This window comes from Nerophis lumbriciformis, linkage group LG01, assembly GCF_033978685.3.
Source record: "Nerophis lumbriciformis linkage group LG01, RoL_Nlum_v2.1, whole genome shotgun sequence".
In the NCBI taxonomy this organism is placed as follows: domain Eukaryota; kingdom Metazoa; phylum Chordata; class Actinopteri; order Syngnathiformes; family Syngnathidae; genus Nerophis; species Nerophis lumbriciformis.
In genome coordinates this window covers 2,114,156-2,126,473 of record NC_084548.2, presented here as the reverse complement: position 1 = coordinate 2,126,473, position 12,318 = coordinate 2,114,156, and the positions used below count along the sequence as shown (strand labels likewise).

The 12,318-nt window shown below is 35.5% G+C and overlaps 1 protein-coding gene across 2 annotated transcripts in view; it reads left to right on the top strand.

Annotated features, from left to right (window-relative positions):
* Positions 1-5,615: 5,615 nt before the first annotated feature.
* The window catches only part of LOC133612687 (twist-related protein 2-like), a 33,869-nt gene continuing 27,166 nt past the window's right edge, over positions 5,616-12,318 (top strand). For both annotated transcript variants that reach the window (XM_061970331.2, XM_061970323.2), the window contains exon 1: positions 5,616-5,718. The gene's annotated coding sequence lies outside the window, so the exon portion shown is untranslated. The remainder of the gene's footprint in view (positions 5,719-12,318) is intronic.

Here is a 12,318-nt window from a genome sequence, read left to right as displayed (position 1 = left end):
ATCAATGTTGGATTTTGACGTTGATTTGACCGTTGAATTTTGGTAATTTCCCAACCAATATTCTACAACACAAAAACAACGTTGAAACAACATGCTTTTTGACGTTTAATCAATGTTGGTTCTGACGTTAATTTGACCATTGAATTTTAGTCATTTCCCAACCAATATTCTACAACTCAAACATAACGTTGAAACAACATGCTTTCTGACGACGTTTAATCAATGTTAAGTTCCGATGTTTAGATGAACATTGAATTTTGGTAATTTCCGAACCAATATTCTACAACACAAATACAACGTTGAAACAACATGCTTTTTGACGTTTAATCAATGTTGGTTTCTGATGTTGATTTGACAGTAGAATTTTGGTCATTTCCGAACTAATATTCTACAACACAAATAGAACTTTGAAACAACATGCTTTTTGACGACGTTTAATCAATGTTGGGTTCTGACGTTGATTTTAACGTTGAATTTTGGTCATTTCCCAACCAATATTCTACAACTCAAACATAACCTTGAAACAACATGCTTTTTGACGTTTAATCAATGTTGGTTCTGACGTTAATTTGACCATTGAATTTTGGTCATTTCCCAACCAATATTCTACAACACAGAAACAACGTTGAAACAACATGCTTTTTGACGACGTTTAATCAATGTTGGGTTCTGACGTTGATTTTAACGTTGAATTTTGGTCATTTCCCGACCAATATTCTACAACTCGAACATAACGTTGAAACAACATGCTTTTTTGACGACGTTTAATCAATGTTAAGTTAAATTCCGATGTTTAGATGAACATTGAATTTTAGTAATTTCCGAACCAATATTCTACAACACAAACACAACGTTGAAACAACATGCTTTTTGATGACGTTTAATCAATGTTGGTTTCTGATGTTGATTTGACCATTGAAATTTGGTCATTTCCGAACTAATATTCTACAACACAAATAGGACGTTGAAACAACATGCTTTTTGACGATGCTTAATCAATGTTGGATTTTGACGTTGATTTGACCGTTGAATTTTGGTCATTTCCCAACCAATATTCTACAACACCAAAACAACGTTGAAACAACATGCTTTTTGACGACGTTTAATCAATGTTGGGTTCTGACGTTGATTTGACAGTAGAATTTTGGTCATTTCCCAACCAATATTCTACAACTCAAACATGCCGTTGAAACAACATGCTTTTTGACGACGTTTAATCAATGTTAAGTTCCGATGTTTAGATGAACATTGAAATTTGGTAATTTCCGAACCAATTTTCTACAACACAAACACAACGTTGAAGCAACATGCTTTTTGACGACGTTTAATCAATGTTGGGTTCTGATGTTGATTTGACCATTGAAATTTGGTTATTTCCGAACTAATATTCGGGTTCTGACGTTGATTTTAACGTTGAATTTTGGTCATTTCCCAACTAATATTTTACAACTCAAACATAACCTTGAAACAACATGCTTTTTGACAACGTTTAATCAATGTTAAGTTCCGATGTTTAGATGAACATTGAATTTTGGTAATTTCCGAACCAATATTCTACAACACAAATACAACGTTGAAACAACATGCTTTTTGACGTTTAATCAATGTTGGTTCTGACGTTAATTTGACCATTGAATTTTGGTCATTTCCCAACCAAATTTTACAACACAGAAACAACGTTGAAACAACATGCTTTTTGACGACGTTTAATCAATGTTGGGTTCTGACGTTGATTTTAACGTTGAATTTTGGTCATTTCCCGACCAATATTCTACAACTCGAACATAACGTTGAAACAACATGCTTTTTGACGACGTTTAATCAATGTTAAGTTCCGATGTTTAGATGAACATTGAATTTTGGTAATTTCCGAACCAATATTCTACAACACAAACACAACGTTGAAGCAACATGCTTTTTGACGACGCTTAATCAATGTTGGGTTCTGATGTTGATTTGACCATTGAAATTTGGTCATTTCCGAACTAATATTCTACAACACAAATAAGACGTTGAAACAACATGCTTTTTGACGTTTAATCAATGTTGGTTCTGACGTTAATTTGACCATTGAATTTTGGTCATTTCCCAATCAAATTTTACAACACAAAAACAACGTTGAAACAACATGCTTTTTGACGACGTTTAATCAATGTTGGGTTCTGACATTGATTTTAACGTTGAATTTTGGTCATTTCCCAACCAATATTCTACAACTCAAACATAACGTTGAAACAACATGCTTTTTGACGACATTTAATCAATGTTAAGTTAAGTTCCGATGTTTAGATGAACACTGAATTTTGGTAATTTCCGAACCAATATTCTACAACACAAACACAACGTTGAAACAACATGCTTTTTGATGACGTTTAATCAATGTTGGTTCTGACGTTAATTTGACCATTGAATTTTGGTCATTTCCCAACCAAATTTTGCAACACACAAACAACGTTGAAACAACATGCTTTCTGACGACATTTAATCAATGTTGGTTTCTGACGTTAATTTGACCATTGAATTTTGGTCATTTCCCAACCAAATTTTACAACACAAAAACAACGTTGAAACAACATGCTTTTTGACGACGTTTAATCAATGCCGGGTTCTGACGTTGATTTTAAGGTTGAATTTTGGTAATTTCCCAACCAATATTCTACAACTCAAACATAACGTTGAAACAACATGCTTTTTGACGACGTTTAATCAATGTTAAGTTCCGATGTTTAGATGAACATTGAATTTTGGTAATTTCCGAACCAATATTCTACAACACAAATACAACGTTGAAACAACATGCTTTTTGACGACGTTTAATCAATGTCGGGTTCTGACGTTGATTTTAACGTTAAATTTTGGTAATTTCCCAACCAATATTCTACAACTCAAACATAACGTTGAAACAACATACTTTCTGACGACGTTTAGTCAATGTTAAGTTAAGTTCCGATGTTTAGATGAACATTGAATTTTGGTAATTTCCGAACCAATATTCTACAACACAAATACAACGTTGAAACAACATGCTTTTTGACGTTTAATCAATGTTGGTTCTGACGTTAATTTGACCATTGAATTTTGGTCATTTCCCAACCAAATTTTACAACACAGAAACAACGTTGAAACAACATGCTTTTTGATCACGTTTAATCAATGTTGGGTTCTGACGTTGATTTTAACGTTGAATTTTGGTCATTTCCCAACCAATATTCTACAACACAAATAGGACGTTGAAACAACATGCTTTTTGACGTTTAATCAATATTGGTTCTGACGTTAATTTGACCATTGAATTTTGGTAATTTCCCAACCAAATTTTACAACACAAAAACAACCTTGAAACAACATGCTTTTTGACGACGTTTAATCAATGTTAAGTTCCGATATTTAGATGAACATTGAATTTTAGTAATTTCCGAACCAATATTCTACAACACAAATACAACGTTGAAACAACATTCTTTTTGATGACGTTTAATCAATGTTGGGTTCTGAAGTTGATTTTAACGTTGAATTTTGGTCATTTCCCAACCAAATTTTACGACACAAATACAACGTTGAAACAACATGCTTTTTGACGACGTTTAATCAATGTTGGGTTCTGACATTGATTTTAATGTTGAATTTTGGTCATTTCCCAACCAATATTCTACAACTCAAACATAACCTTGAAACAACATGCTTTTTGACGATGTTTAATCAATGTTAAGTTAAGTTCCGATATTTAGATGAACATTGAATTTTGGTAATTTCCGAACCAATATTCTACAACACAAATACAACGTTGAAAGAACATGCTTTTTGACGTTTAATCAATGTTGGTTCTGACGTTTATTTGACCATTGAAATTTGGTCATTTCCCAACCAATTTTCTACAACACAAATAGGACGTTGAAACAACATGCTTTTTGACGTTTAATCAATGTTGGTTCTGACGTTAATTTGACCATTGAATTTTGGTCATTTCCCAACCAAATTTTACAACACAAAAACAACGTTGAAACAACATGCTTTTTGACTACGTTTAATCAATGTCGGGTTCTGACGTTGATTTTAACGTAGAATTTTGGTCATTTCCCAACCAATATTCTACAACTCAAACATAACGTTGAAACAACATGCTTTTTGACGACGTTTAATCAATGTTAAGTTAAATTCCGATGTTTAGATGAACATTGAATTTTGGTCATTTCCCAACCAATATTCTACAACACAAATACAACGTTGAAACAACATGCTTTTTGACGACGTTTAATCAATGTTAAGTTCTGAATTTTGGTCATTTCTGAACCAATATAGTACAACACAAATAGGACGTTGAAACAACATGCTTTTTGACGAAATTCTTTCTATGCCAAGTTGTGACGTTGATTTGACCGTTGAATTTTGGTCATTTCCCAACCAACAACGTGGATCCGATGTTAGGCAACATTGTCTCAAATTACAAATACAACTACTTTGCAACGTTGTTTCAAAAAGTCAGTTTTAAAGGACATGTATGTGTAATCAACGTTGAATCAATGTCTTGTGCCTGCTGGGGAAGGAAGGAGGTGGAACTAAATAGAAGTTCAGTGGTAATTAAGAACAGGTGTGCTGGGAGGACAAGGAACAGAAATTAAAGGTTCTGCCAAACAACAAGAGCAAAGAGGAAATACAGTCAATATAAGAACCTGAGGGGAGGAATTCAGGGAAACTAAAGAACACAATAGCCAGAAACCTGTCACGCATATCATGACCTGTGGGAGTCCTTATGCAATGGGACATAAGGACCTATTGAATTTGTAAGGTTTTATTCTTTCTTTATTATTATTCTTCCGCCGCCTCTTTGAGCACTAATTTGACCCACTTAACATGCTTCAAAACTCACCATATTTGACCCACACATCAGGACCTGCGAAAATTGTCTTTTAATAAAAAAACTGAACCCCTAAACTCAAAATTGCGCTCTAGCGCCCCCTAGGGGAAAAAAAACTAGATTGCCTGTAACTCCCACTAGGAAGATCGGAGAGACATGAAACAAAAACCTCTATGTAGGTTTGACTTAGACCTAGTTTTCATAATTGTATATCCTCGGGCAAAAATCAACAGGAAGTTGGCAATTCCCCCTTCAAGACAAAAAAGTACTAAAAACAGTAACTTTTGCCTCTTTGAGCTGTAATTTGACCCTCTTAACACGCTTCAAAACTCACCAAACTGAACACACACATCAGGACTGGCAAAAATTGTGATCTAATAAAAAAACCTAACCCCAAATTTAAAAATTGCGCTCTAGAGCAATTTTTGAATAAAACGGAGAAAAAACTGCTCCTCGGAAGAAAAAAATGACAAAACTGCCTGTAACTGCCATTGGGAAGGTCGGAGAGACATGAAACAAAATCCTTTCCGTAGGTCTCACTTAGACCTACATTTCATAAATTGACAACCCCCAGCAAAAATCTACAAGAAGCTTGCTATTCCCCCTTCAACACAACATTTTTGTAAAAACCGGTCACCTTTCTTCAAACATTATCTCCTCTGAGCGTGTTTGTTGTTTCGGCTTCAAACTAACACAGGAGAGAGATTGAACCCTTTTGATTGAAAGTTATCGAAAGAGTTTTAATACCGGCTCCGGTTTTGATTTTATGACCCTTCAAAGAGCCGCTGCGCTGATGCTGCTGTTTTTTCAAGAAGGCTGCTTAAAAGCAGGAAGCACCAGCGTGCCCACACAATGCAGACAAGGTAGGTACACTAGACAAAAGTCTTGGGACAATTCGGACTAAAAGTAGACAAAAGTATTGGGACACTTATGACGAAAACTGAACAAAAGTATTGGGACACTTATGACGAAAACTGAACAAAAGTATTGGGACACTTAGGACTAGCACCTGCCAAATATGCGGGCCCGACCAATGCTGCTTGCAGCTTTAATTATTATTATTATTATTAAGAGTGGGATTACTAAATCAGTGATAATATTTGAGTGGGCCACTAGTGGGCCCTTCTGTAGTGAAAAACTTGGGCCCCCGAGATAAAAAAAAAAAAAAAGGTTAAGAACCCCGGCCCTATGGTAAAGAAACACTGTCTAAGAAGGCAGCGGTTCATGCTCAGAGACCATACTTGCCAACCCTCCCGAATTTTCCGGGAGACTCCCGAAATTCAGCGCCTCTCCCGAAAACCTCCCGGGACCAATATTCTCCCGAAAATCTCCCGATTTTCAGCCGGAGCTGGAGGCCACGCCCCCTCCAGCTCCATGCGGACCTGAGTGAGGACTCCAGGGTGACAAGAACTAAATCATCCAGACTGGAGATACATTGTATTATTATGTTTATCTTACCTAAAAATAAATATATTTATTAATTAAAAAAAAAAAAAAACTAAATACATGTTTACTATATTTTGCTAAAAACATCAAAATTAATTGTATTTTAATTTTAATTTTTTCTGACTCCTTATTACATCCAGCCATATAATTTTACATTAAAATAAACATATTTGAAATAATTAATTTTAAATGATCATAATAATTCATTTAAAATGACCATATTTAATTATTAAAATAATTGCTTGTTTATCAACAACTTTAGCATTTTATTCACTACATTTTGAAGCTCTCAGAAGCCAAGTTATGTTACATTTCTTAATATTTATTTATGCAAGTTTGAAGTATCAATTATCCAAACACAGTTTTGTTTGCATATTTTCAGGATGTAGATATATATATATATATATATATATATATATATATATATATATATATATATATATATATATATATATATATATATATGTATATATGTATGTATATATATATATATATATAGAACAGAAAACGAAACGACATCATCTGGTACAACCCCCCATACAGCAAAAACGTCTCAACTAACATTGGACACAAATTCCTCAATCTGATTGACAAACACTTTCCCAAAGACAACACCTTAAGAAAAGTATTCAACAAGAACAACATTAAATTGAGCTACAGCTGTATGAACAATATACGACAAATCATCTCAAACCACAACAAAACAATTGCAAATGAGCCGTCGGCCCCCGGACAGAGCGACTCCAAAACCAACAAAGGTTGCAACTGTCGAAAGAAACCTGATTGCCCTCTCAACGGGGGGTGCTTAGAAACATCAGTTGTCTACCAATCTAAGGTAACACGCAAGGACATTAACACATCCGACACATATGTAGGATTAACTGAGGGAGAGTTCAAAACCAGATGGAACAATCACAAGGCTTCTTTCAGGAACCAAAACCTGCGGAATACCACAGAACTCAGCAAACACAGTTGGGACCTCAAAGACAATAATGTTGAATATTCAATAACATGGCAAATTCTTGCATCCAGCACACCTTACAATAGTGGTAATAAAAGATGCAACCTATGCTTGAAAGAGAAACTGTTTATTATTTACCGTCCAGACCTGTCATCCCTCAACAAGCGCAGCGAAATTGTAACAGCATGCCGCCATAGACGGAAACACCTCCTAGGCAACACATGAGCCAATCACCACGCCCCTACGCCAGCCTGTACCCACCCACTCTGTGCCCTATATAAACCATGGTATGTGAATGCTTCCATTAAAATCTCCTGATGATTGAGGGAACCCCTCATGAAACAGGCCTGTAGAGATGAAGTAGTCTTGTGATTTTTTTTCCCACACATACATATATTGCGCTCTACTACGGTATCGAGCACTATTTTTTGGATTACCTTATTAAGACATATATATATATATATATATATATATATATATATATAATACTTGACTTGGTGAATTCTAGCTGTCAATATACTCCTCCCCTCTTAACCACGCCCAACCACGCCCCCACCCCCCCACCTCCCGAAATCGGAGGTCTCAAGGTTGGCAAGTATGTCAGAGACTGAGATTGAAACCTAAACTGTTAATCCTCGGCATTAGAGGCGCACGCTCAGACAATCATTGTGTTGCTCTATTGTGGTGCGAAACAGCTGCAAAGGAGCGACACCACTGCCGACACAACAGCATTTCATTGGAAGAGTTCTCCCTCACGTACGAGTGCGCACATGACTTAACTTTAACTTTAATATCCTGGCAACCAACAGCAGTTTTCGCGCGTCGCCTCCGGTTTTTTTTTTGCCTCGTTGACTCAATTTCTGGGTTTTTTTTCCCCACTGAGTCACGAGCGCCGGCCTCATCCCAAATGTTTGCCACCGAGCGTCTCCATGTGCAGAAACGCACAAACACGGGTTGGTTCTGCCGAGAGTCCGGTTCTAGAGTCTCCCTCGGTGCTGAGCCAGCTCCTTCCTGCCTGCAGGCCGGCGACGTGAGCCAAGTCGCCGCCGCGAGAAGAAAACACGCCATTGTGTTTCTTTCTTTTCCTCGTTATCGGCAACCGCCGTCACCCCTTCGGACCGCCACGCTCAACCCCTTCAAAGATCCTTTGTGCCAGTCAGGCTTTTTCAGGACTTTTTGTGCACGTAGGATGAAGATAAGTCAGATTTGCCAGCGATTATTTGATTCAAAACAATTTCCTGCTCCTTAAATCAGCCTGAAAAAAAGCACAGATGAACAAAACACTTTTTATTTTTCTTCATGACCAAAAATGTCACCCTGGAAATGTTTTTTGTTTATAGTCGTATCGTAAAAAGTAGCATTTATGCAGTAGATCGAGGGGGGAAAAACACAAGTACGCTTCTGTTGAGTGTTTTTGGAGTTCGTTCTCAAAAACAGCAGAGGACTCCTGTCATATAAACAATCTTTGCATAGCGTTTGTACAGTAGGTCCAACACATGATCCTGTCACATGGTACAGTATTTTTTTTTCCAGTAGATTCCAACACTTTTTTCTTTAATAAGACTTTTTTTTTTTAAACAAGGCCTTTGTATTTTTGAAGGAAATCCTAAAAAAAATGTTTTTCAGTAGATTTCAACACTTTTTTCATAAACAAGACCTTCGTTTTTTTAATTGTCGTATAAACAATCTTTGCATAGCGCTTTAGTAGGTCCTTAAAGACAACACATGATCCTGTCACATGGTACAAAAATTTTTTTCCAGTAGATTCCAACACTTTTTTCATTAATAAGACTTTTTTTTTTAAACAAGGCCTTTGTGTTTTTAAAAGAAATCCCCAAAAAAAGATTTCAACACTTTTCTCATGAACAAGACATTCATTTTATTTTATTTATTTATTTAAGATTCCAAACACAACAGAGCACTCCTGTCATAAAGAAGATCAAGCTTATTTTTCAGAAGATTCCAAAAAACAGCAGAGCACTCCTGTCATTAAGAAGATCAAGCATGTTCCTAAAAACAGCAAAATGCTCCCGTCACATAGTAAACAATTGTGGGTTGTTTTTTTTCCAGAAGATTCCAAAAAACAACAGAGCACTCCTGTCATAAAGAAGATCAAGCGTTTTTGCAGCATGTTCTTAAAAACAGTAAAGTGCTCCTGTCACATAGCCCAAAAATTTTTTTTCCAAACAATCTAAAAAAAACAGCAGAACACTCCTGTCTTAAAGAGGATCAAGCATTTTTACAGCATGTTCCTAAAAACAGCAAAATGCTCCTGTCACATAGCAAACAATTGTGTTTTATTTTTCAGAAGATTCCAAAAAACAGCAGAGCACTCCTGCCATTAAAAGGATCAAGCATGTTCCTAAAAACAGCAAAATGCTCCCGTCACATACTAAACAATTGCGGAGTGTTTTTTTTCAGAAGATTCCAAAAAACAGCAGAGCACTGCTGCCATAAAGAGGATCAAGCGTTTTTGCAGCATGTTCCTAAAAACAGCAAAATGCTCCCGTCACATAGTAAACAATTGTGGGTTGTTGTTTTTCCAGAAGATTCCAAAAAACAACAGAGCACTCCTGTCATAAAGAAGATCAAGCGTTTTTGCAGCATGTTCTTAAAAACAGTAAAGTGCTCCTGTCACATAGCCAAAAATTTTTTTTTCCAAACAATCTAAAAAAAACAGCAGAACACTCCTGTCTTAAAGAGGATCAAGCATTTTTACAGCATGTTCCTAAAAACAGCAAAATACTCCTGTCACATAGCAAACAATTGTGTTTTATTTTTCAGAAGATTCCAAAAAACAGCAGAGCACTCCTGCCATTAAAAGGATCAAGCATGTTTCTAAAAACAGCAAAATGCTCCCGTCACATACTAAACAATTGTGGAGTGTTTTTTTCCAGAAGATTCCAAAAAAAACAGCAGAGCACTGCTGCCATAAAGAGGATCAACCGTTTTTGCCGCATGTTCCTAAAAACAGCAAAATGCTCCCGTCACATAGTAAACAATTGTGGGTTGTTTTTTTTCCAGAAGATTCTAAAAAACAACAGAGCACTCCTGTCATAAAGAAGATCAAGCTTATTTTTCAGAAGATTCCAAAAAACAGCAGAGCACTCCTGCCATTAAAAGGATCAAGCATGTTTCTAAAAACAGCAAAATGCTCCCGTCACATACTAAACAATTGTGGGGTGTTTTTTCCAGAAGATTCCAAAAAACAGCAGAGCACTGCTGCCATAAAGAGGATCAAGCGTTTTTGCAGCATGTTCCTAAAAACAGTAAAATGCTCCCGTCACATAGTAAACAATTGTGGGTTGTTTTTTTTCCAGAATATTCCAAAAAACAACAGAGCACTCCTGTCATAAAGAAGATCAAGCTTATTTTTCAGAAGATTCCAAAAAACAGTAGAGCACTCCTGCCATTAAAAGGATCAAGCATGTTTCTAAAAACAGCAAAATGCTCCCGTCACATAGTAAACAATTGTGGAGTGTTTTTTCCAGAAGATTCCAAAAAACAGCAGAGCACTGCTGCCATAAAGAGGATCAAGCGTTTTTGCAGCATGTTCCTAAAAACAGCAAAATGTTCCCGTCACATAGTAAACAATTGTGGGTTGTTTTTTTTCCAGAAGATTCCAAAAAACAACAGAGCACTCCTGTCATAAAGAAGATCAAGCTTATTTTTCAGAAGATTCCAAAAAACAGCAGAGCACTCCTGCCATTAAAAGGATCAAGCATGTTTCTAAAAACAGGAAAATGCTCCCGTCACATACTAAACAATTGTGGGGTGTTTTTTCCAGAAGATTCCAAAAAACAGCAGAGCACTGCTGCCATAAAGAGGATCAAGCGTTTTTGCAGCATGTTCCTAAAAACAGCAAAATGCTCCCGTCACATAGTAAACAATTGTGGGTTGTTTTTTTCCAGAAGAGTCCAAAAAACAACAGAGCACTCCTGTCATAAAGAAGATCAAGCGTTTTTGCAGCATGTTCTTAAAAACAGCAAAGTGCTCCTGTCACATAATAAAACATTTTTTTTCCAAACATTCTAAAAAAAACAGCAGAACACTCCTGTTTCAAAGAGGATCACGCATTTTTACAGCATGTTCCTAAAAACAGCAAAGTGCTCCTGCCACATAGTAAACAATTGTGTTTTATTTTTCAGAAGATTCCAAAAAAAACAGCAGAGCTATCCTGTCATTAAGAGGATCAAGCATGTTCCTAATAACAGCAAAATGCTCCCGTCACATAGTAAACAATTGTGGGGTGTTTTTTCCAGAAGATTCCAAAAAACAGCAGTATTCTTTTGTCATATAAAATTAGATTTAACTTGCATTTTTTTTCAGTAGATTCCTAAAAACTGCAGTATTCTTTTGTCATATAAAAGTAGATTTAACTTGCATTTTTGCAGTCAATCAATAAAAACAGCAGTATCCTTTTGTCATATAAAATTAGATTTAACTTGCATTTTTGCAGTCGATCATTAAAAACAACAGAATTATTTTGTCATATAAAATTAGATTTAACTTGCATTTTTGTAGTAGATCCATAAAAATAGCAGTATTTTTTTGTCATATAAAATTTGATATAACTTGCATTTTTGCAATAGATCACTAAAAACAGCAGATTTTTTTGTCATATAAAATTAGATGTAATTTGCATTTTTGCAGTACATCCCTAAAAACAGCAGTATTCTTTTGTCATATAAAATTAGATTTAACTTGCATTTTTTTTCAGTAGATTCCTAAAAACTGCAGTATTCTTTTGTCATATAAAAGTAGATTTAACTTGCATTTTTGCAGTCAATCAATAAAAACAGCAGTATCCTTTTGTCATATAAAATTAGATTTAACTTACATTTTTGTAGTAGATCCCTATAAACAGCAGTATTCTTTGGTCATTTAAAATTAGATTTAACTTGCATTTTTGTAGTAGATCCATAAAAACAACAGTATTCTTTTGTCATATAAAATTTGATTTAACTTGAATGTTTGCAGTAGATCCCTAAAAACAGCAGTATTATTTTGCCATATAAAAGTAGATTTAACTTGCATTTTTGTAGTAGATCCCTAA